General features: G+C 42.8%; 1 protein-coding gene across 1 annotated transcript in view; it reads left to right on the top strand.

The window, feature by feature from the left end:
* Positions 1-23,291, top strand: part of LSAMP (limbic system associated membrane protein) — a 1,021,997-nt gene that overhangs the window by 377,628 nt on the left and 621,078 nt on the right. The window lies entirely within an intron of this gene.

The raw sequence follows: 23,291 nt of genomic DNA on the forward strand, positions 1-23,291 counted from the left end.
TGGCTGTGTATGGACAGAGTTCTGCGGGGTCCCTGGAATAAAGTGTATGATAAAACTGAGGGGCAAGGGCAGAGCTGGTGTGGGGAGCCCCAGGCTGGGATTGCTGGGGGAATTTGACGGCAGGAGCCTGTGGCCAACTCAGGATTTGTAACATCGTGTGGAAAATGAAGTGCTTTGGTGGTGGTGTATTGGAGGAATAGAAGGATGTACTGAGTTCCTTGGGGAGGAAATTCACATAGATCTTAACTACTCCATGTTTAATCCTCATTTCCTGCCATAGGATCAGCTAAAATTTAAGTAAGAATGCTATTGCCTTATAGTGTAGGTATATGTGTATTTAATCAGTAAGCTCAAAATCTTCAACTTAGAACAAAAGTCTCTCCTGAGAAATACACAGGTTGGATGAGAATAGGCAAGGCTTCTCCTTGCTGTGGAAGATTTCTTCTGCATGAAACATCAGAGGTGACCGGAGATGCCATCAGTGGATCCCTGTGGTGCTACTGCATGTGTTATATGGCTCGCTGTGACCCTGAGTTGCATTGTGTTACATTTTCTGTGTACCAAGAAGAAAACCGCCCAGCTTCAACAGAGATATTTTATGTCTGAGATTCCAGAAATAGACAAAGAACAAATATTAGGTCTCCCTGCCAGAGTAAAAGGAAGACGCAAGTTACCCACAAATGCCGTTTCCAGAATAAATCTCTGCAGAGTCATGCCCCCCACTCCGAAAAACTGATTCAAGCAAGCCTTTTCCCCCAGCAGTGCAAGGCAGTATGTATTCCTGCCTGCCAAGGCTGAAGATTCATATCTCCGATTTCCAGTTCTATAGGAGCTCTGCGAAGTGATCTACCAGTCGTGTTGAGAGCTAGAAAACCTTCTGAACACTTTTCAGGAGCTGGGGTGTGCATGCGTAAGTAGAAATGCAATTAGGTTGACAGTGGTGAGAGGTTTTTCTCTTAGGTACAAGAGAGATTACTTCTCGAAGTCTTAAGAGCACATTCAGAGTTGTGGGGTAGCTAATGCTCAGGTGGGTTTCCCTGTACACTTCCTCAGAGGGGAAAGGCTTTGCTTTCCCAACTACCAGCTTTTTAAAGATGATGGAGTAGGAGGCTAGGCTCACTGGCAGGTAGAGTGCATCTCCCGTGGATCTTCCCAGGCGTTGTTTTTCCAAGCTTGCTGCTTGCAGTCTCCCTCTCTGTCATGAGTCCCATCAGTTTGCCCAGGATGTGTTAGGTATGGAGGGCTGCTGACATTTTTGATTCCTCTTCAAGAAATGCCTGCTCTGGTGCCTCACTGGTGTGCTGTGGGGGAAAGGACAGGGTGGCCAGTGGTGCTAACCCCTTGTCAATCCCAGCAACATTCAAACAGGCAAGTGCAACCTCGTGGGAGCAATGAGTGTGTGCCAAGGAGGGGGCATGTAGCAAGGAGAAGTGTGCATTTGCATCCCTCTGCAATTGGGGTTATCTGTCTGTACGTGGGGGTTGATACATGTCACATAAGAGTGTTTGTAAGTGATCTGTCTACCTGGGGTTTTGTCCCCCTGTCCATCATCATAATACCTGAGTGCTGTCGTAAAAGCAGTAGATTGCAGACATTTGCTGCTTTGTGAGGCTGTGCTTGTTTGTGTGGGCACAGTGCTTCCCTTGGCCACAGGCAAGGGTTTGCATGGGGGAGAAAACACACAGAAGTGCATCCATAAGGCACATCCAGTAATCTGGTAGGCACGAGCACTGGTCCCATTTGGAGTGTAGGCGAGGAACAGCAAAGTGATAGAGATCAGCCACTACCACCCATACTCACATTAAGAATCAGCTTCTTTTAAAACATTTGCTACTAATGGGACTGCTGGGGAACTGCTCAGTATGAGCAAAGGTGCCAGGAACAGAGTCGGCATTAATATGTAAGTGACCTCCTGAGTTAATGTTTATAGTAAGGAGCTGCGGGGGGTGGAGGAGGGGGCTGTTCTCTGTCTCACTTGGAGAGGCGCGAGGAGGAGATGGGGAATGGTGAGGACCACAGCAAAGCTGCTCATTAAATGGCAAACTCTCAAAGACTGCTTTCGTTTTCAGCTTATTTGCAGGATAAGGATTAGTTTTAATTGAGAGGTTTTACAGAATGGAAGCGCTTAATAGGCAGAAGGTGTTTTGTATATGAGTGTTACTATGTATGGCGGGGGAGGGCAGTGCAGAATGCGGAAGGAAAGGGGTTTGGGACTGCAGTGTACAGGGAGCGCTGGGAAGCCGGGCTGAGTGGAAGTGTGATGCTGGCCATGGACAGAAGGCAGGGTCCTAGCTGTACCTAGAGGGAGGGTGGCAGGCAATAAATCATGGGGTACAGTCTAGGTATTGCAGAGAGGTAACTGGGGACTCGGATTATCATGGGGGGACCTGCACAGGGATGGTAGGACGATTGGGAACAGATGTGCTCCATGAGTTGACAAGTAGGCAAAACAGGAAATGTATGCTCCCAAGCTTTCCATGAGGCAGTAGGGAAAAGCAGGCAGAAAGTACTGGTTGCATTGCTCTTCTTTTGAAGATCTCCTCTTGGAAGAAATAAGTGCACTGGCAGGTGTTTAGTAACTTCAGGCCTCTAACGTTCTCCTGTGCATGAACACACATGCACACATGCTCCTTCTGCGGGTTGCTCCTATCCCCATTTTGTAACTGGGAGAAGTGAAGATACAACTTGCCACACAGCTCATCAGTGGCAGAGCTGTACAGAGGAATGAGGCCTCCTGACTCCTGCTGCTGTCATGGAAAGTGACTTCCTGCAAGGACCTTGCCACCCTCCTCTGCCTCCTCAGGACTACTGGCCCCAGACTCTCTCTTTTTTAATGAACTCTGCTTATCTAAAATCCTCTTTTCCTTGCCGCTTGGCCCCCTTGCACACAGCATCAAGGGAGGTGAATCACAGCTTCAGCCGTCACTGTCAGAATGAGACGAGGGAGCCTGGGAGTCTGTTGCTGCTCTGTCAGCGGAGAGAGAGAAATTCTCATGGCCGAGAACTGAAAATAGAAGCAGCTGAAATAGGCCAGCAGACAGTACTGCCCAGCCATTACAATCCTCTCTTCTCTACGTTTCTCCATTATCTCTTACCCATCTGGAAACATACAGCTTACAGGACAGAAACACCGCAGCAAGAATAAATACTAGGCTTTTGGTCTCACATTCCTGCAAAATATGTGTGCATGCTATACATACACAGTCAAACAGGTAGTGAGCTGCATTCCCAGCTGGTGTAAGTGAGTAAAACAAATTATTTCAGATGAACTGTACCTGTATACGTTTGTTTGAATTTTATCTGATGAGAGACAGCTGTAGACAGCCACATCATATGCAAAGCTTTTATGATTGCTTATCATTAAAGTGCCTAACGTTTTTCATTATCCAGCCTAATTTTCCATTGCTTATCACTTTGCCAAACTTCATCCGTTTGGTCTGAAGTAGTTTGTGCTGAGTGTTAGCCCAGGGCTGAATATTTGTGAAAATTTCAGCTAAAAAGTTCAGAAATTAGGGAAACATATGTTGTCTTACTCATTAAAAAGAAAAGTTCTCGTTACTGTTTTGAATGAAAATCTTGCGTTTATGTTGTTTGGAGAAGAGATTGGAATTTGGCAGGTAAAGTAGCCTTGGTGTCAGAGATGTATGTTTTGCCATCTCTGTTCATGTCCACCTAGATGTGGCCAAATTGTGGCCAAAAAATCTGTCTCTATGTACTCAGCAGAGACTTGTTAGAGTTTGGCCATTGAATCTTCCATCTGTATCAGTCATGCTCCATCCAGTCTTGCCAATTGCTGAACTATTTGTAATTCTCAAACTATTTGATGTTTTACTTAACTTTCTGGTTTCTGAAGGAAAGAGAACTTCAACTTTATTTTGAAAATGAAATAATTTTCTAGTCTTCAAAGTGACACAAGCTGGGAAGTACATACTCTTAAAAAGTAAATCCCATTGCCCACTCAGCATTTCATTCTTCTTTCAAATTGCCTGTTTTTTTAAGCCAAATGTGTGCTATTGGAATTGATGGAGGACAAAGACATAGGCTTGGGCTGACTTGTTAACTCAGAACTTGAAAGTTTTAAATATAATGTACTTATATACAATATTAGGTATTTTGTTTAATGTTCATTACAGTTTACCTTTATTTTAATATTGAAGTAGTTGTTGATTCTGTTCCCTCCCACTGATGCCTATTTGAAATTTTTTCTGGTTTTTTTTTTTTTTTTTTTTTTGGTTCTAATCTGGAACCACACATTTCCAAACATCGGAGTTGCTGCAAAGTAGAACAACAACACTTGGCCAGCTACTTAAATTACCTGAAGCCCTGAGCAAGTATAGCTGCAGCTGATGTCAAATGAAGCAGTGTTTTGAACAAAAGTAGTACTGTGGAGATGCTAAAAATTGGGAGGAAGGGGGCAAGTAAAGCTTCAGAGTTTCAGTTCAAGGGCTCAAAATTATTGGAAGCGTTTTGGCAATATCAAGCTCACTTGCCCTTTGCCTCAGGGGACCCATGCAAAAAGGATTTGCTTGTGTTTCATAAATGCTCTGGTGCCTTAAGGAGGGCCCGAGTACCCACGAGGAAATGTAGTGCTGTTATGTTCTTTGCTGGGTTTGGATTGTGTCTTGCGCAGGGGGCAGAAACACACAGTGACTAATGAGGGTTAAAAGCAGCATTGAATAACTCTGTGAACACCATTCATGCTGAAGTAGGGCTCCTGTGAAAGGTGGGGTGCAAGTGCGTACATAGCGAGTCAGTCAGTCTTAATGTCCGCATGGAGGGGCTGAAGTGAGGCTGGCCAACAGGCTGGGGGTGAAACTTTCCAGCTGGTGAGCCTTTGCACATTGGAGATGTGTTACTTGCTTTATGGTACACAGACTGCTTCTCAAATTGATGCTTTAAAGTGCATAAAGCATAACTTCAGGTTGCTGTGGACAGGAAATACCCCAGATAACCCTCTTGCCTTTTTTGTCACAGGTCAGTTATAATACCTTGAAAATCTTTTAAATGCTTTTTCAATGAACAGAGAGGAAAACAGAGGACATAAGGCTTCTGAAAGTGGTATCTCTAGGATGCCCTCAGCGAGGTCTTGTGCTAGGCAGGAAACAGATGGTTGCACAACTGAAATGTAGAGAATTGTTAGATGTGATTTTTGGAACTGGAGAGCAGGATGGCACCGTGCTAGCTTGTCGGTCTGCACAGCAAACGCTGTGTCACGAGGCACTTGTGGCTTGTGAGGAGACATGCTGGGTGGTGAGCAACGGATGAGGCATTCCAGCCTCACCTCTTCCCCAGGGCAGGTGTTGCCGTTCATACGCATTTAATAATGCCTCTTATTACCTCAGACCTAACAACATCATTTCCAGAGAGCACTTCACTGCTGCTCGCTTCTAGAGCAGGAATGGCACGTCCAAGTCACAGCACTGCTTGCAGAGCCAAGAGCAAGATTCAGCTCTGCTCCACATGGTTGCATCACCCTTTGCAATGCCCATTTGAGTCTCACAGCCAGCAGCCCCTTCTTCTTCCTCCCCCGTGTAAAATGCTGCTTCCCAAGCCCCTGTCCTAACAAGAAGCAGCTGCATAACCCAGCTGAAAATGTCTACCTGGGGCTGGATTTAAGAGCTGGACTGAAACCCCATTGCTGTGTCACTGATCCTGAGGTTGCTCTTCTCCTTGGCAGATGTTTTTTTGTTAAGTTGCAGCTCAATTTATCTTCAGCTCAAATTTTGCTTCCTCTTGGGAACCTGACTATTGGCAAGACTTAACAGCATGAGGCGGCTCTCATATAGCACAGCCCATTCTGATTCACATACATTCACTCTGCTCTTTTATAAAAGTAATGCAGATGTGTGTGGCTTCACATTCTGCCTAAAGGACTTTTTCAAGCACTCTTGCTTGAATAAAGTGCATAAATGAGCTAGACTACCAGCTACCTTCCTGGTATAATTCATGAGAAAAGCAACTGATCTTGTCTGTTTCCCTCCTCAGCTCAACTCAGCTTCAAAAAAAGTGGCCTCATGAGTGAACCAAGGCAGTGCAACACTTAGAAACCTGTTTATGTCATTGGCTTTGCCTTAATTTTTTCAGGGATGCTGAGTGAGTTGCAGCTCTCAGAGGTGATCTCTAATCTTAGCTTCAATACCTCTCTGCCTTTGTTTCCCCTCTCCCAAAGAATGAAGAATACTTTGACACTTTAAGACCTATGTTATAAAGGAATTTAGTTACAGTTAGGAGGTGGAAGCACTTCCTCCCCCTTTCAAACTCTGAAGGGTTATGGGTGATACTGGAGGAATTTGAGAGGCTTAGGGCTTTCCTAGGTGGTAAGAAGTTCAGAGGACATAGCCCAGTTGCTGGCTGGGATATAGGAGTGCCAGAGGGACTGGGTGAACATTTCGTTAGCTGTTTTTTATGCAGGTAACAAAAGTGGGAAGCCAGCCTGTAAGACCAGAGAATCAATGCAGGAAACTCTTTCACAAGCTTTACAAAGTATGTTTTTCCCTCTGGCCTCCTCTGGCCTCTAGAGCCATCTTGGGCTCTGCACTTCTCTGCAGCTTTTTAAGGACTGACACAATAACATTATTATTTTGGAGACAGACAGTTTTACATTGGCTTAAAAAGACAGTTCTGATAGATTTGGTTGATTTTGGTTAATTGAAAAAAAAGCCCTATTTCCTGTAATTCATTTTTATAAAGGCATTCTAGATAGCTCAGTGTTATGGCAGCTGGAACCAATTTATCTTTAACTTGAGAAAAGCAACAACAATTCATTGATTGCTGGGGACGTGCTCTCCATATAGGTTGTGCTGTTCGTGGCCCTGGTGTGGCATCCCTGCCAAGGCCTGCCGTCATTCCTGCTTCCATCACCTGTGGAAAACTGGGTAGGAAATCTGTCCATGGTCCAGCCTTGTGCTATTGTTGTTCCTGAAGCAACATTTCCAAGCTGAGCTGAGCTCTTTATAGTTCAGAATTCTTTCTCTTGGTGAGATGCTGGCTCTCAAACAAGTTGTTATATATGCAGCCTCTTGTGTTGCTGGTTCAGGCACAGCACTGTTGAGGCTGAGACCTTGGTTGACCTCTGTGACATTTAAAGCAGTGGCTGCCACTGACACATGAAAGTAAATTCAGGCTTCTTTGAGAAATGTCAGAGGGTCAAGGTAAACTTTTTTTTTTTTTTAATTAGAACTAAGTTTTGCTACAGCTCATTAGGACTACTTTCTTCACTTACTATTCCCAACTATGGGATATTAGGGAAACATGGTTACTTAGTTATGCAGTAAGCATTAAGATTATGGAAGGCTGTTGGAGGGAAACAGCTTGTGAAATATATATGCTCTTCTGTTTAAGCTTGGTAGATAATATTTGAGAAGGATGGAAAAGGGAGGAAGAATAAAAGATCTGATTGTTTTTCTTGTCAGTATATACATATATATTGTTTTTAATTCCAGAGAAACAGAGACAAAGCAAGAGCTACTTTTAGGGACCGCAGGATCTTAGAGAACACATTACCTTAGAAAAGCTGAACAATTTCCTGATGATTATGTTATAAAAATCAGTATTGTTATGCCTCTGGCCTTTTTTTAACTTAGGGATTTCATACAAGGAATCTCACTGTTGTCTGTCAGCGGAGTGTAATAGGCCTATAATAGAACACATACAACTTCAAAAGCAAGGATATTAAAAGTTAGAGCAGTCATAACACACCATTCCCTCTTCTTTGTAATAGGGATGCCTCATTCCTAGAAATCCTCTGTGTACCGTAGACAATGCTTTGAAGTCCTCCTAGGACAGACAACCTGCCCTCCAGAAATGGCAGTGCCAGGAAATAGGACAGTGTGGTAAATGGGTGAAAAAGGATGGTAAGAAGTCTGTCACAGCCTTTGATGAAGAGTTGAAAATAGACAACTTTTTATTTTGTGCATATTTTTCATTTTGGACTTGGCTGTAAAAGCTGCAAACAGCCATAGTATGCGGAACAGGTATATGACCAAAGTGGTTTCAGAAATGGAGCGGCTGCAAAGGAGATGGTTGTGGATGATTCGAGTGTGGTAGAGGATGTTTACAGCTCGGGTGTTGTGCTGTGCTGGCCTAAAACCCTCTGTGCAAGAGAACGAAGTTATCTTTCGTAAGCTGCCTTTAGGAAACAAATCCATATCGCATGACCATGGGTGTGCAAATGTAAGAAGCCCTGAGCCAAGACTTCTCTTTTGGAAAGAGCAGACTAGGAGGCAGCCTTTTGGTTCTTAAATATACTTATTTATGGTATTGAGTAAAGTACTTACCTTAGAAGGGCTCTAAAGCTAAAACTAGTTGGAATTTTTATTCAAAAATATAATAATGGCTTTTGAACAGTATGTGTGATTAGCAAGAGGCTGACAGAACCAAATGATTTCCATTTTACAGACTGAGACATTTGAGGATTGTGTGTACCAAAAGAAATAGATCTTGTCTTGACAAAGAAGGATAAAAATGATAGGGGAAAAATGTATATATATATTTTTTCCCAAATACGGTTTTTTAGCCATCTCTACGTTTATTATTACTCCATTTTTTTCCTGTGATCTGTGTTTAATTCATTCCAGTATTGCTCTTTTATTCATATCTCTTACCAGAAAGTTATTAAAATAATGCTTTATTGGTCCTGTGTTGTTTAATTTAAGGAAGACTTCTTGAAAATGTCTTGCTGATGGTTTGGGAATATTTTGCATGGCAAGCCTATCTGTCCCACTGAGGACCAGGGATGTGTCACGGGATGCAATGTAAATATTTGATACAGATGAAGCCTATGCAAACTCACTAAGAAAGGGAGCAAGTTGCCTCGATGCTGAGTGCCTTCAGGTGCAAGTTAATGGCTGAACATGGTAGCCCATTGTGCTGTGGAGCAGCTAGGTTGAGGTAATTAAAAACAATATTAAGAATGTAATTAAGACTGTCCAGGAGAGTATTTCTCACCTTGGAGCTTTTGTAAGTGCTGCAGTATTTAGATCCTGCTGTTACTTCTGTATATCAGGAGGGATTTAAGGGATCAGTTGGTACAAGTCTTTGGCTATGGAGTAGCACAAAAAGGTTCCTCTGGCCTCACTGCAAACAAATGTGCTTATGAACCTGACATGTAAGGGGATAAGAGGGAGAGCCAAATCCTGATGCCATTTGAGTCTGTGAATTTTTTGCCAGTGGCTTCCCAGGATCTTGTCCATCGTTTATATCGCTTTATGCATTACACCAAGCCCACCTCTTCCTTTGGCCTCAGTCACAGCTGAGTCTGATTACACTGTGGACTGATGAACACACCAGCATTGCACCAGTTGTGCAGCCATTGTGGTCTGACACTCTCAATGCATGCCGCTAAATGAAGACCTGTGGGGAAATCTGCTGGCTGCAGCACCAGCAGTAAGTGAGGATGACTTTGAATGGTGCCTTGTTATTTAATTTGCCCCTGAGGCAAAGATGTTCCATGGAAAGTGGAACTGGATGCTTTCCCCTCTCTCAGGGAGAGTTGGTGTAAGGAAAGATAAAGCTCATAGGACCTGTTTCGTTTGAGCGTCTGCAGAATGGTGTACCAGGTGGCAGAGAGAGTTTGCACAACAAGTAAGCCAGTTGTCTGGTCACAGAGAGAGAAATGCCTTTGCAGAGGAAGGGAACAGTGTAGCACAAACAAACCAGTCATTCAGAGCAGGAAAGCAAAGGCATTCACACAGTGCCAGGAAGACTTTCACTGCCATCACCATGGCCCATAAATATACAGGCAATTAGGACAGAGAAAAACAGAAGGTTCTTCTCTCTCCATTACTACACGTGCACTGCCTTAATATCAGGGATTTTAAAAAAGAGAGCTGTTGGTGAGCAAAGATCTGCTCACGTCCTTTTGAATGTGAGGAAATGTGATAGATGTGAGCAGCCAGGATCTACCTCCCAGCCCATGTTCACCTTCCTCAACAACTGGCCTGCAGCTTAATGTTCAGCACTAAAATTAGTTCAGTTAGGTCAGTGCTGCAGTCACTTTTTCTACTGCGTTACAGACATAGGCAAACAGAGAAGAGGAGTAATGCAGGTCCATAGGGATAATGGTACGCACAAATCATTTGTGCGCGTGGGTAGTTTTGCACTCGTCCAAGCACGAAAGCCCTAGACATTGTATGCATGCCCCAGGAGGCTTTTGTATAGGCAAGTATATTAGTGACTGCAGCTGGAAACGTCTGTTCCAGTAAGGGTGAAGTAGCCTGGCTTAAAATTTCTTACTGGAGTCTCCATGGCATCCGTTGCCTTGGCTGAAGTCCCAGCACACCTGGCTGAGGATGCACGGAGTTTGAAAAATGCTCAGCACTTTCTGCCAACAGGTGTATCTGCCTGTGCTGGTCCTTGGAAACGTGCTTCCACTGAAAGCGGCAGGAAGCCTACAAAGACCCCCCTCTGCCCAACGATGGCGACACTCGCATACAGTTCAGTTCAGCTCTGTTTTTTTGTTGCCGTGGCAAATTTGACCTGTGTTGACAGAAGTGAATAAATACAGCCCATCTCAAGGCTCTGGTAGAGGTGGGTTCAGTCTGCCCAGGAGAGGGCTTAATGATAGGTGTGAAGTTTTAAGTCATGTCTTAAGGCTGATGACTGTAAGTGAAGTTGGCAGCAGTGTCAATTCCAGATATAGTGACAGTTGGCTGAACAGTGCAATGCCAGGAATAGCTCAGGAAGATAAAGAGCAATGTCTAAAACAGTCATTTGAGGAAACACATGACTGGTTCTGTGAAGAGAGCAGGTCAGTATTCAGAGGTCGGCCAAAAGACAAAATCTAAGGATTAATTTGGAAACAAAGGACAACTGAACAAAAAGCAATGTGTAATTTTACATCACTGCATGTCTGCAGTGTATCCACATCTTGCAAACCAAGCACAGGTCTGGTGACCTCCTCTAAAAGAGCTGAGCAGAGCTAGTGGGGATCCAGGGCAGGTGGCGAGAGGCTTGGAGTGGCTTCCCTGGGTGTGGACAGTTGGTCACCACAAGTCCTGAGAAGTGTCCTGGGAGGGATGTAATGCAGGTCTGCAAAGTCCGCATTGCAATGGAGGAGGTGAACAGAGTGTGGGTGTTACCTGGTTCTTACAGTGTGGGAATGGGGGTTGTCAATGGAAATATTCAGGCAGTACGTTGAAAATAATAAGAAAAGGAAGAATGCAGTGTGTGGTTGAAGTAGGAAGCTCGTTGCCGCAGCATGGTGAGGTGATTAGAAAGATTTCAGAAAGAGTTCAGAAAGCAAGAGGACAATTCATGGAAGGAAAATCTTGGGGCTGTTGAACACAAAGTTGCAGGTGCGATCCCTGCCAGAGGAGAGCCGGAGCAGCAAGTTTCTGCACCCTCTGGGAGAGGGCTCTGGGCAAGGACCTTTGAGTGTGGGCCCCACTTCTTACCCTCTTTTCCTCGGGGTCAGCTGCTGCTGGTGGTGACAGGCTTCCAGACTGCATGGCGCTTGGATTCCAGTCACTGCAGCCACTCTTAGGGCAGGTCAGCAAATTCAGGTAATGGGCGTAACAAAAGTTTCAAAGAAATGACCTGGGTCCTTTCAACAAGGTTTCATGTTGCTTTGGAAGTGCCAGAAGCCTGAAAAAGAGGCTTGTGTTTAAATATGTTTTTCACATTTAGAAAGTGTGAATGGGACGACCTGAGTAATTATAGGCCTGTCATTCTGACACTATTCCAAGGTAAAATAATAGAAAGGCTGATATGGGATTTGATTAATAAAAAATTAAAGAAGGGAAATATAATTAATGCCAATCAAAATGGATTTATGGGAAATACATCCTGTCAAACTAATCTGATATCTTTCTGATGAGATTGAGATTTGTTGGTAAAGGTATTAGTGAAGCTGTGATAGACTTTTTAAAGCATTTGTTGTCATATCTCGTAGCATCTTGATAAAGAAATTAGAAGAATATAAAAATAACCTGTGTATTAGATGGATTAAAAACTGGTTAAATGGCAGTCTCAAAATACAACCAGAAACAAGGAATCATAATCACAAACACATTTTATCAGAATTCTGCACAGATTGATTTTTGACCCTGTTGAATTTATTATTTTTATCAAAATTGGGGAATAAGATGTAAACCCATCAGAAAGCAAGTTTGTTGGTGACACAAACAATAAAACTTTGCAGACAAACAGTGCAAAAGGACAAGGTCATAGAAGCAGAGCAATTGCAGATTGCTTGTTAAACTTGGCTTTGAAAAGAGTATGTATTTTAATATGATCAAGGAATAATCACTGTGTAAAGGCATACAAGAGAGTAGATGTAGCTAGCCATGCTTTTAACTTAAAGGATCCTGTTTTAGGAAACAGCAACTCTGAAAAAATATACTAGATAGTCAACAGAAAGTGAATTCTAGTGCAATACTATGACAGAAGACATAGTGCAGTCTTGGAAGCATAAACAGGGACATCTGAGGTAGGAGCTAGAGACATAGTAAATTATGTCTGTGCTTGACAGGTGCTCAGCTAGTGGAATACTGTCTCCTATTTTGGTATCCGCAGTTAAAGAAAGATATTGCTGGACTGAAGAGGTGTCTCAGAAACGAGGCATGCAAATAATGGTAATGTGAGGTGCCACGCTTCACAGTCGGAGCCTCGGAGAGAACAGCCTATTTAGTTTATCTGCGGGAAACTAAGGGGCTGCAGTTTATAAATACCTACTTAAAGAACAAAACTTTAATAAGAGGCCACTTCAAGCTAGCAACAACATATAAAAAGATGTAGTAGCTGGAACCTGAAGCCAGGCAATTTCACACTAGAAATGAGGCACAAGTTTTTTCAACAGTGAAAGTAATTAAACATTGGAACAATTTACCATGAGAATGTGATGGATTCTCTATCGCTGGCAATTTTAAAATCAATACTAGCTGCTTCTTCAGAACATATGTTCTATCCAAGCATGAATTAATTCAGGGTAGTCCTATGAGCTGCATTATACAGGAGGTCAGAAGAGAGGTTCATTTTTCCTTCTGGCATTATAATCACTATTCTTTTAACTGTTGGGTGTTTTTTACCCCCTCCCCCCCCATCTTTTATTTTTCCCAAGTCTTTTAACATTCTTACTTCTATTTTGAGCACAATAATAGGACATTATCCTCTTTGATGGGGTTGTATTTTCCATCTCCACGTTTTAAATCTGTGTTTATTCTGATTAATTTTGTATTTGGCTGCTGTTTGCCTTAGTGTTCTGCATACTTTGCATGTTGCAAAGGTTAGCTGCAGTTCTGCGAAGGGGACTGTGTGTCTTAATCTTTGCTACTGTATAAAACAGTCCTGGGAACATTTGCAGGTGCTGCAGCTGCCTGGCACAGCACCACTCATACCTATATGGTTAAATTCTCTTACCTGTCAGAGCAATGTGGCCACATACAAACTTTCTGTAAGGAATAGTTCTTCATCTGCACTAACCTCCAAACTGAGTCTAGTGTGCTGGCTAGTGCAAGCCAAAACCACACCAGTGACCACACTAACAGTTTAACAGTATAGACAGTACTGGGCTAGTGCCTTTACCATTTTTAGTTTTGGAGTATAGATAAAGACTATGTGTCTAATTTGTTGTTGCTGGAGCTTGTTAGGAAAAAAAAATCATTCAAAAGTCTAATTTTGTTAGAGGTGGAATACTTTCATGGAAAACAGTAGATTTTGATGAAAATTTTCAGAAGAAAGTGTCCAAATAGTGGGTTGAACTTACTCAATTTGTTTCAATAGTGCTGATCCATTCCTTCAGAGTAGCATAAAAATATTTTGATTAAAATGCTTTGATAGATTTTCTTTTGACTGTTCTACTAAATATTATACATTATATTTTGTATTTCATGTTGTAATGCTTTGAAATTGTCCAAATACACCATGACAAAATTGTGGAAATGAAACAATCTATCATCATTGTAATGGAATGTTTCATTTAATTCTAATCTTGATGTGCAGAGCTGTTGTTCTGTAGGAACTTCCAAAAATTCAGCTTTTGGCTTGATTTGAAATGAAAACAGAAGTTGAAATTATAGAAATTTCCTTAGAGAAGAAGCTTTTTTTGGCAGGGGGAGAGGGCATGTACTAGATCTAGGCTGAGTTTTGATCTGTGATCTGGAGTCAAATAGGCAACTTCAAAGATAAACTAGACAGCTGTGTTTGGTCAGCTAAATTGCTCCCTACAGTCCATTCCTGGGATAGATGTGGGACTCGATTCAGTTGCCTAGTTGCCTAGATTTAGGCATTTGGAGCCATTTTAGTCACCTCAGATTGCCAAGACCTTTGCAGATGACTTGGATGTTATGTCTTGGGACTTTGGAAAGACTCACACTCCTGGAGGTGATTCCCTCCTGTTGCCAAGTGTAAAGGGAAATGTAAAAGCATCATCTGCAAAATTTAAATAGCTTCTTGTTCCTTTAGCTCTTTCAGCTCCATGCCATCTCCATTTCATCTGCCTTCAGAACATGAACCAAGAAGATGGTAAAAGGAGAAGAATTGCTCATTTTCCCCTCATGCTACTAGCTTTTATTTCCCTACCATCTTTTATCAGTTACTTACCTAAGGATGATCACAAAAATCTGCTGAGCTTCTGCTCACCTCAGGACAGCACTTTTAGATTCTCAGCATCTGAAGGATGGGAACACCAGACCATTGAATGCCATTCCAGATCTCTGCTGGGAGTATGTTCCCTGAAGAACAGCACTTGAAATGATAAATGCTAAAGTTGGATACTTGAATGAGGACAGCAGTAAAGAAAATTCCAACCCAAAATTCTCGCTGTTGAGTACAAAGTTCCCTGACAGCAAAGCTAATAAATACTTGTCTTTTACATTTTTATATCTGCCTTACTTGTATCACTGTGGCAAGAGCCTCGACTGCCATACATAGTTGTCAATGAAGTCTTTGTTGAGACAAATATCTAATGTCCAATGAAAAGAAGGTAACCAACTCTAAAGAGAATTTGGAACTGAGGAAGGGACAAATGTCAGCAATTCCATACCTATATCCATAATAATAACTAAATGTGCCCAGGACTGTAACCTGACACTGAGGCCAGCTATCATGGAATGGTTCACATCCAGGCTGTTAAAATCTCTTATTCTCCAAAACAGATTGATCATGTCTAAATTGCCTGTTGGATGTGGTCTGTGGCCTGTGCTAACCCACAGACTTGATGGGGAATTGTTTGGGATAGCGCTGGCTGGCACAGGCCAAAAGTGTCAGGAACTGTTTTTGTGGTTCAACCATGTAGGTGGCTCCAGTGCTGGAGAACGTTTCCAAGCACTTGTTTAATTTACTGGTACGGGCATAGCCTAGGAAGCCAACTCGGAAGTTTGTTATTGCTATTGATCTTACATGAAAGGGTATTTCAGTGATGAGCAGCAACATAAAACTAATAGATGGGACGGTATAGAAATAGGTCATGTTTTTATCTGGATTCAATTTCACATCCCCCAGTGCTTTGTGGTGGTGTTTGTATTCTCTCAGTTGGTTGAACTGGCATCAGGACTGACTGCTGTTTTCTGTAGATCTGTTGGCAAGGGAGATGAGCTCAGTTCTGTTCTGCAGCTGTTGTTGCTGAAGCTCATTGCATGTATGCCATTTGTTTGCAAAACTTAAGATGGGGGGTTTCTATGTTGAGGTTTTATTCTAATTAGCCTATTCAGCTGTCAAAGTTGGGCACTAGCCTTTGCTTCCATACAGTTGGCTGAGCAGGATTATGCTATCAACTGTTTTTGGAGGATTTTCTTTGCAAGGTTGTGTCTACTTAGTGGATTCTTTATGGCATACAGCAATTTTTTTTCTTTATAATTCTTTCGTTTCTAAACTGAAGCTCAGTCATTCATTAATTATGAGCTTTCTCTATATATAATTTAAAGGGTATTCAATGTCTATTCTTTGTAATAAAATTTTACTCTGTTTTGGTGGTTTGGGGTTTTCTCCAAGTTTGATCTGCAGCTTTTAGTCAGTGGACTATGAAAAGCATCCTAGGTTGATAATACTATGATAGGAACGTAAGCGCGTAATGTCAGCACCTTTTTTTCTGAGTTGACTGGCCAAAACTCAGAGTTTGAAGAGCATCCAAGGAGGCTAGTAGGTCACAGATGTCCATGGTGCAAAATGTTCGTCTGAGCCTACCTGAGTGTTTTACTCCCCACGCTTGTTTGCATAAGTTGTATTTTTAGCCTTCATCTTTGAATTGCTATATGAATTTAATGAGAGCCTGTGTTTTTCTAACCATTTAATTCTGGGTGCCAGCCTGAGTCAAAAGCCTTTATTTAAGCCTAGGCCTCAGAAAAATACCTTTGCAGCTTTTCTCTGATACAGGCTTGTTAATGAGCATCTGCACGGTAATGTGGTTAGCGCTTAGTTTCCCAGGGAAGAATCCCATTTGACTTCTGTGGATTATGTTATTGTTAGCCAGACGCTGCAATGCTCCTTTCCTGAGTGCACCTTGGTTTTTGTGCATTTAGGGTAGTCAGTCCATCTGACCATACGTGCTCCTGAAAAGAGCTGAGTGGGCACACACACCACTCTCCCCATATTGCGCTTGCAGCAAACTTCACATAAACAGAAAAGAAGAGGAAGCCTGTGCGATGCGGAAAGCTGGGGCTGAGAGTAGGGGCTGAGGTGTGCCAGAGCAATAGTGAGCCCGCAGAAGGTGGGGGGAGCGAGGTGTTTAAACATTTAGCCACAGTTGCGGGGAGGAAATCGCAGACAGGCTAGAGTGGAACGCTTGTTAATTGCCGATTTTCTGGGCATTCTAGCGGCTAGAGAGCTGCGGGCTCTCGCTCCTGTCTTGTTACTTGTTGAAGAGGAAAAGGGGTTGAAAAGGAAAAGCCATTTATTTTTCTGTGTGTGTTTTTAATTGTCCCTCCTGAGACGGGCTTTTGCACAGTTGCATATTCAATCTGTCGCTTGCAGTTTGTCTTCTGACAGCTGAGGCTCCGTTATCAGAATGCACCAGCCACCGAGGGGCGAGGAGGAAGATTGGCACCGCCTGCCACAGGGTTGTCCGTGGGGTGGCAGAGGCTGTCAGACAAGCTTAGGGGGTGCCCGTAAAGTTGTTGTTGCACCAGTCTGTTGCTGTTGACTTATCTCCACTTGGTCTCCACTGCCCTTTAGTTTTTAGGTTCTCTTGATGCTCCTGCACTCACTTTTAAACTTGCTCTCCGTGCTGTTACCTCTGTGGCTATACAGCACAGAGGACTGCATGCACGTGGCCCCCTCACAAGTACCGAGATAACTGCTTGTGTGGGGATGTCTCAACTGACATTTCTAGCAGTCGTGGCTGCACAGCGTGGAGATACTCCGCCTCTCTTTAAACGGCCTTGTTTGCAGTTTGGCTGTGGTAGCAGGGAACTCTGGCAGTTAAATCACCCAGCTCCTTGATGGTGCTTCGCAGGCCTTGCCACGCTTTGTGATGTGCTTAGACTTCTTCTGCTGGTACCAAAACAGGGCAGTTTAGTGCTGGGATGGATTTGCCGGCAGTGCCCTGCTGTGAGTACATGGCAGCTGGCCATGCGCGTTGCCTTGCTGTGCTCAGAGCAGAGCTCAGGGAGGTAGTGGTGGAGGGTGGCAGCTGTTTTCATTAGCCAGCCCTGCAATGTTGTACATGGGCCTGAACCACAGACAGCAGCAGTGGGGAAGCAGGGACATGTGAAAGAGTAGATGGGTGAAGTCTCTTCCCCCCTGCAGGAAGGGAAGCACAGGCTGAAAGTCAGATGCCTCATGGGAGTTCTTGCTGGGTGGCTTGTTCTTTGGACATCCTAACAAGGGCCGTTTTATTTCTTAGCCCCTGGGAGGAAGCTTGGTCGAAGAGATCAAAAGTTTAATCACTCAAGCTAAGCATAGTAGTAAATAGGGACAGATGGGGTCTCACCGTCTCTAGGTTCAATATAAGCTTTCTGGGGAAAAAGAAGATGATAACTGCCTATCAGCTTACCATTCCTCTGCTTTTCCACTATTTTCTCCATTATCTTTCTGTCATAAGTAATACCCTTTTTTGGCACTCGGCACCTCCATATCCCCTCTACCCTGTACACAGCTCCCATCCTCTGTGTCTTGGTGATTGCGAGGATGATTGGGCTGGAGTTTGAGGAATGGACGTTGTACGGCATATAGTAAACTGCAGACTACCAGCAGAGCGTGTCTTTTTGTCCTTCGGCTGTTGGGTGTCCCTGGCCAAGGAACTCAAAGTTGAGGCGACCAAAAGCAGACCAGTTTGGAATTATTTTCCATAGGATCTGTGTGTTCAATTTCCTTGAGGCAAAATGGATATAGGAATACTCCTCCCTTTCATGATGTGGTTGTGGAGCTGTTTGCTTTTTGTAAGTAATTTCAGGATTGATGGGTATACAATGACGAATATTGCATTATTAATGTGTGAGTCCTTTGGTCCACTGGATGCTCAGACATTGAGTATAAAGCGATATAGTGTCACCTTAAAAAATGTGCTTTGGTGGAATAGATTATACACATGTTTCCGTGAGACAGATTCTTTGAAGTTGTCTTGTCAGTAATTGCCATGACAGGAGGGAATGTCTGAACTACATTTATAGGCCTGTTTTCTGGAGTTTGTCAAAACAGAGTCTCATCCCACTGGAAATGTTGAGACTTACAAACATGAGTTTGTCCCAAAAGCAGATGGAAAAAAAGATGAAATCTTTCTTTTTTTTATGAGCGAAGTATTTAGACATATGGAAAGGTTTTCTTTTGACATCACAGAGATGTTTGATTTCAGAGAATTCGAAATATTGCACTTCTGTATCATCTCAACTGCTAAATGACTCAAAATATTTTGTCTTTTAAGGCGGAACACAAACTGGAACATATTCTTACCTGATTAAAACTCAACATTTCAGTGATTCATGGTAAAAGTGTCAGTGAAACTGATTAAAAATTCCTGTACATTATTCCCACTCACACATATCAGTGTTTCTTTTTTGAACCCAGACCACTCTGCTGAGGAACTTTTGACAAGCTCTTCGCAAGGTGTTTGGAGCTAAGAAAGTTAATAAAAATATTCCCTTTCAAATACATTTACCACTTCTAGAAGTGCTCCCTTGCCAGGTTGGGCTGCAAATGTCAGATGTTACGTTCTTTGGAATTAGAATGGGGAACTGGCTAGGACGTATTTGTCATGAATCTCAAATAGTTAGCATTTAGACTAAAAAACCAAATTATTAGGAAGATGAAAGAGAAGCGCCTTTAAGTTTTGATGTCAGAGGTGAGAAGATATCCCCCATTTTGCTTTTATCCCATCTTGTGTGCTAGAGGACCCAGACGCCCACACATTTTCTCTCTTGGCCTCATTTGAAAATCTTAAGGACATTCAGATGTATTCTGTGTACTCCCCTTGGCTAATTCATACACTGCAGGAAATCACTGCACTGCAGAAGTGGTTGAGTGCTCAGGCAGTAAGGATATTACTTATCTGACCAATTGCAATTGAGCAGTACCATTTGAGTTTGGAATATAGAGCATGTGCTGAAACCATTGGTGAAAAAATGCAAGCAATTTAACAAATATAATTGGGAAACAAAAATAAATAAAACTAAATTCAAAGTAATGGCCCTCTGGTCATGGACAGAAGCTAAATGTGTTGGCTTTCGCATCTGGCATGAGTTACTTGATCAGCTGTACATATAGACATTTGTCCACCAGGATTTGGATTGGGAGCCAGGCATTCATTGCTAACCTTCAGCTGGTAATGACCTTCCATAATTAAAGACTTCCCTAATGGAAATTGCTAACATTTATAGAGATTTTATAGAATCTTGCATAGTATTTAATAGAGAATTCTAGCCTTCGGAGGAGAATCTCTTTATTTTTCAATTCTATATTTTTAGAGAGCCATTGTGTAGAAATCCTATGACATTTCTGTAGAACCCTGTTGATGTTTTCCTTACATTCAGACAGAACTTCCTGTGTTTCAGTTTGTGCCTGGTGCTTCTCCTCCTATCATTGGGCAAAATCTGGGTTTTCTATACTGCAATCTATAGGGCAGTTCTGTAAGGGCTAGGTTGTAACCTGTCTTCTGCAATAGATTCCTCTTCTGTCTCTTCTTAAGGCAGACAAGATGTTTAGTGTTCCTAGTAGGTCAGATTCAAAGCTGGTGCAAATCAGCAAAGCTCTCATGATCTCCATCAGACATCAGCGTAGCTGTGCTTGTTTGTAATGGTGATGGATGGGTCTCAGTGAATTTGTTTCTGTGCGATGTTTCCCATGCCTTCCACTGTGGAAGATAACTCATGTTTGCAGATCTCTGGATAAAAATGGACAAATTCAAATAATGGCAATTGGACTTTGCCCTCTTTCTACCCTCGCAACCTGGAGGCAACCCTTCATTATCATTGCAGGGCTCCTGCGTTTTGCAGCAGCTGCCAGTATTGGATGAGGAGGACACTTTTGTTTTCTGCAAAGTGCTTGGCAGAGCATGGCCAAAGCAAGGAGCCAGAATGTCAGGGAAGTACAAGAAGCAGTACTCAGGCAATGGGATGTAATTAGGGATTTCTGGATGCCTGCATGGGCCTTTCACTGGGGTATATTACTGTCTTTTGAACTCATCCACTTGTTAATTAAAGCTAAATGCAGATCACCTTCTCTCTTTTCTCTCTTGCTCAGTTTTTCCCTTTTCTTTTTTTTCCTTTCTTCTTTTTTCTTTTCTGAACTAAAACTCTACTCTAGACTGACTAAAAGAAGTGATCTGAACTGACTGCAGTATTCTTAGCTAGATGCAGATCTGCCTAGGGAATAGAAAGCAGAAGCAGCAAGAAAGAAGGAGTCTCAACTTATTTAGCTGCTTGTAATCCACCTTTGTATGGCACTCACTGCCTGCCCTTTGTACTCCTCAAAGAACTGTGTCAAAAGTAAATGGATTGCATTTGAGATAGCAACTGGGAACAAGCCACAGATGAACCTCTAATAAACTGCTCCCCGTGTTGATGCTACACAGGAATCTGCTGGGCTCAGTGTTTCAGGGAGCATCCCATGCGGTCTCTGTGGTGCCCCAAGGTGGAAGGTAACAAAATGGTCACCAGGCACAAAATCCTAGGGAGCAGGGCAATCGCTGAAGTGTGTTTTACCGGAGGACATGGAGCAGGATGACCCACAATGTGCAACACCCCAGAGAGCAAGGAAGAGGTGGGAATGATCTGTAAAACACATACCTGGCTTTTGAGGAAACAGTTGGGTCTTCCTTCCCTCTTTCTGCTAAGCAGTACTTTGTGACCCAGCTTGGCTGGCTCTGCGGTTAATGTATAGCACCTGGGAAATGCCTGTGTAGGTAAAGTATTGAATATTTTAGACTCTTCATTGTTGCAGGAACAACATTTTCCTCAGGATTATCAGGTGTGGGTAAAATGACATATTGTTGTACTGGGAGCTGAGAGCCCCCTTTAGAGCCAGAGAAAGATCCCATTTGTCCCTGAGGTACTTCCACAGACTTTAAAATATTTATAATCTGTCTCTGCATGGACAGTTTTGGCAAAAATGTGCACTTTTGCTAAATGTTGAACAAGAATATTTTAAGAACCTCTGAAAAAGCATTTTTATGTAATCTGTGTGTATGGAAGTATGTTGCAAACCATCAGCATCTGCTGGACATGTTTGTGGTAGTGGTCTGTCTATGCTGCTTGTCCTTGAACTGTGGACCCCTTCCTGTCCCAGCTCTGAGCTCCCCAAACCCAACTCTGCCAGTGCAGCCTCCTTTGCTCCCCCAGCTCTGGGATCTCTGTATATTGCGCTGTTAATCGACATGTGTCTGGCCTTCTGGCCCCTATCATCCCTTGTGTGAGACGCTAATCTCCTATGCTCAGGAGAACAGGTAAAACTGAACACCTGCTGTTTTCACTGGTGACATTAGCTAGGGTGTTAATGCTGGGATTCAAGAGGCGTTGCCAAGGATGTTGCTACAACCCATGTGTGAGCCACCCAATGTCCCTTTTCTTCTTGCAGATGGAGAAAAAACTTTCTGACTTGACAGCATAAAAAGAGGGTTTTTTTTCTGGGGGGGAAAATTATATAGAATTATGTTACATCAAGAAAAACACAATGATTAAAATAACTTGCTATGAATATTCATTCTCAGCTTGGCAGATGGATGAAGTGGGCTGAGCATTTGCAGAATATTGCTAACTGAGCTCTCTTACAGAGAATAACATTTCAAAAGAATTTCCGATTAGGTCTGTTGGCCAAAACTAGAAAGGATTTTTCTTTTCCTTTTTTCTTTCTTTGGCATTCTGAGCTTCCACCTTCCTGCCGAAATGAATTTCTCTCTAATCACAGTTTTGGATACTTCTAAAGCCTCACACTGAGGCCTTCCAGATGGGTTCATTGCAGTGGGAGGAGAAATATTCATTATCATCATTATTATTATGACTACTATTATTATTCTTAACTCTTACATTTACACTGTCATGCTTGTCCTGAAGGATCTCAAAGTGGTTTACAAACAAGGTTCTTTTCCACCCACCGCTGAGCCATAGTCACCTCCGAAGAGGGAGCCAGCATTTGTTGAATGGCTGACTGCACCACTTTGTGACAAGGAGGGAAGAAATGTATTGTACCCGTTTGAAAGTTTAGGAGGTACTTAGGTAGACAGAGTGAAATAACCCAAACTGGAATTTAGCAGTGTTTGTACCTGAGGTATTGTGAAAGATTACATGAGCACAATAACAAGCAGTTGTAGTGTTGTGTATTCTTAGAATGTCACAGTGCCCCCTAGTAGCAGTTTTGATTATTAATCAGGATTGACTTTGAAGGAACATTGCTGCTTATACAAATGCTAATGGTGTTTTATGTTCTGTTTTCAATAAACTGTGTTCAAAACTATTCTGTTTGCCATGAAGAATGTTGATCAAAATGGCTGTTTTATGCTCATTTATCTTGTTTCGGTGGTGGTGTGAAACCAGAATAAAATGGGTATTTTTGAAATCAGAATATTTGTGTTTTATTAATTTTTCTGGAAATCACAATCTATTCCAGTTTTTCACAAAACCTGAAGCTGTACAGAGTCTGAGAGATCTAGAGAATGGTCCAGCCATGCCAGTGTCCCTCCAGTCATACTCCTTACATTGGGAGTCAGGTAGGAAGATGGCTTGGTGTGTCTACGCATGTGATGGCTGTTTTGGGGTCATGCAGGCTAGTCGCAGCATGTCTAATTCTCTGGCTTGCATCCTGCCCGGTACTTATTCTAGGCTTTTTTTCCACATGGGTGTGGCAGTATGCAGTACTTCTGAGCTGAGCAGGCCAGTAGCTCCTTCGAGGAGGACGGGAGTCAGGTATCATAGTGCAGTGCCATTTGGTCC

Source organism: Dromaius novaehollandiae, chromosome 1 (assembly GCF_036370855.1).
Source record: "Dromaius novaehollandiae isolate bDroNov1 chromosome 1, bDroNov1.hap1, whole genome shotgun sequence".
In the NCBI taxonomy this organism is placed as follows: domain Eukaryota; kingdom Metazoa; phylum Chordata; class Aves; order Casuariiformes; family Dromaiidae; genus Dromaius; species Dromaius novaehollandiae.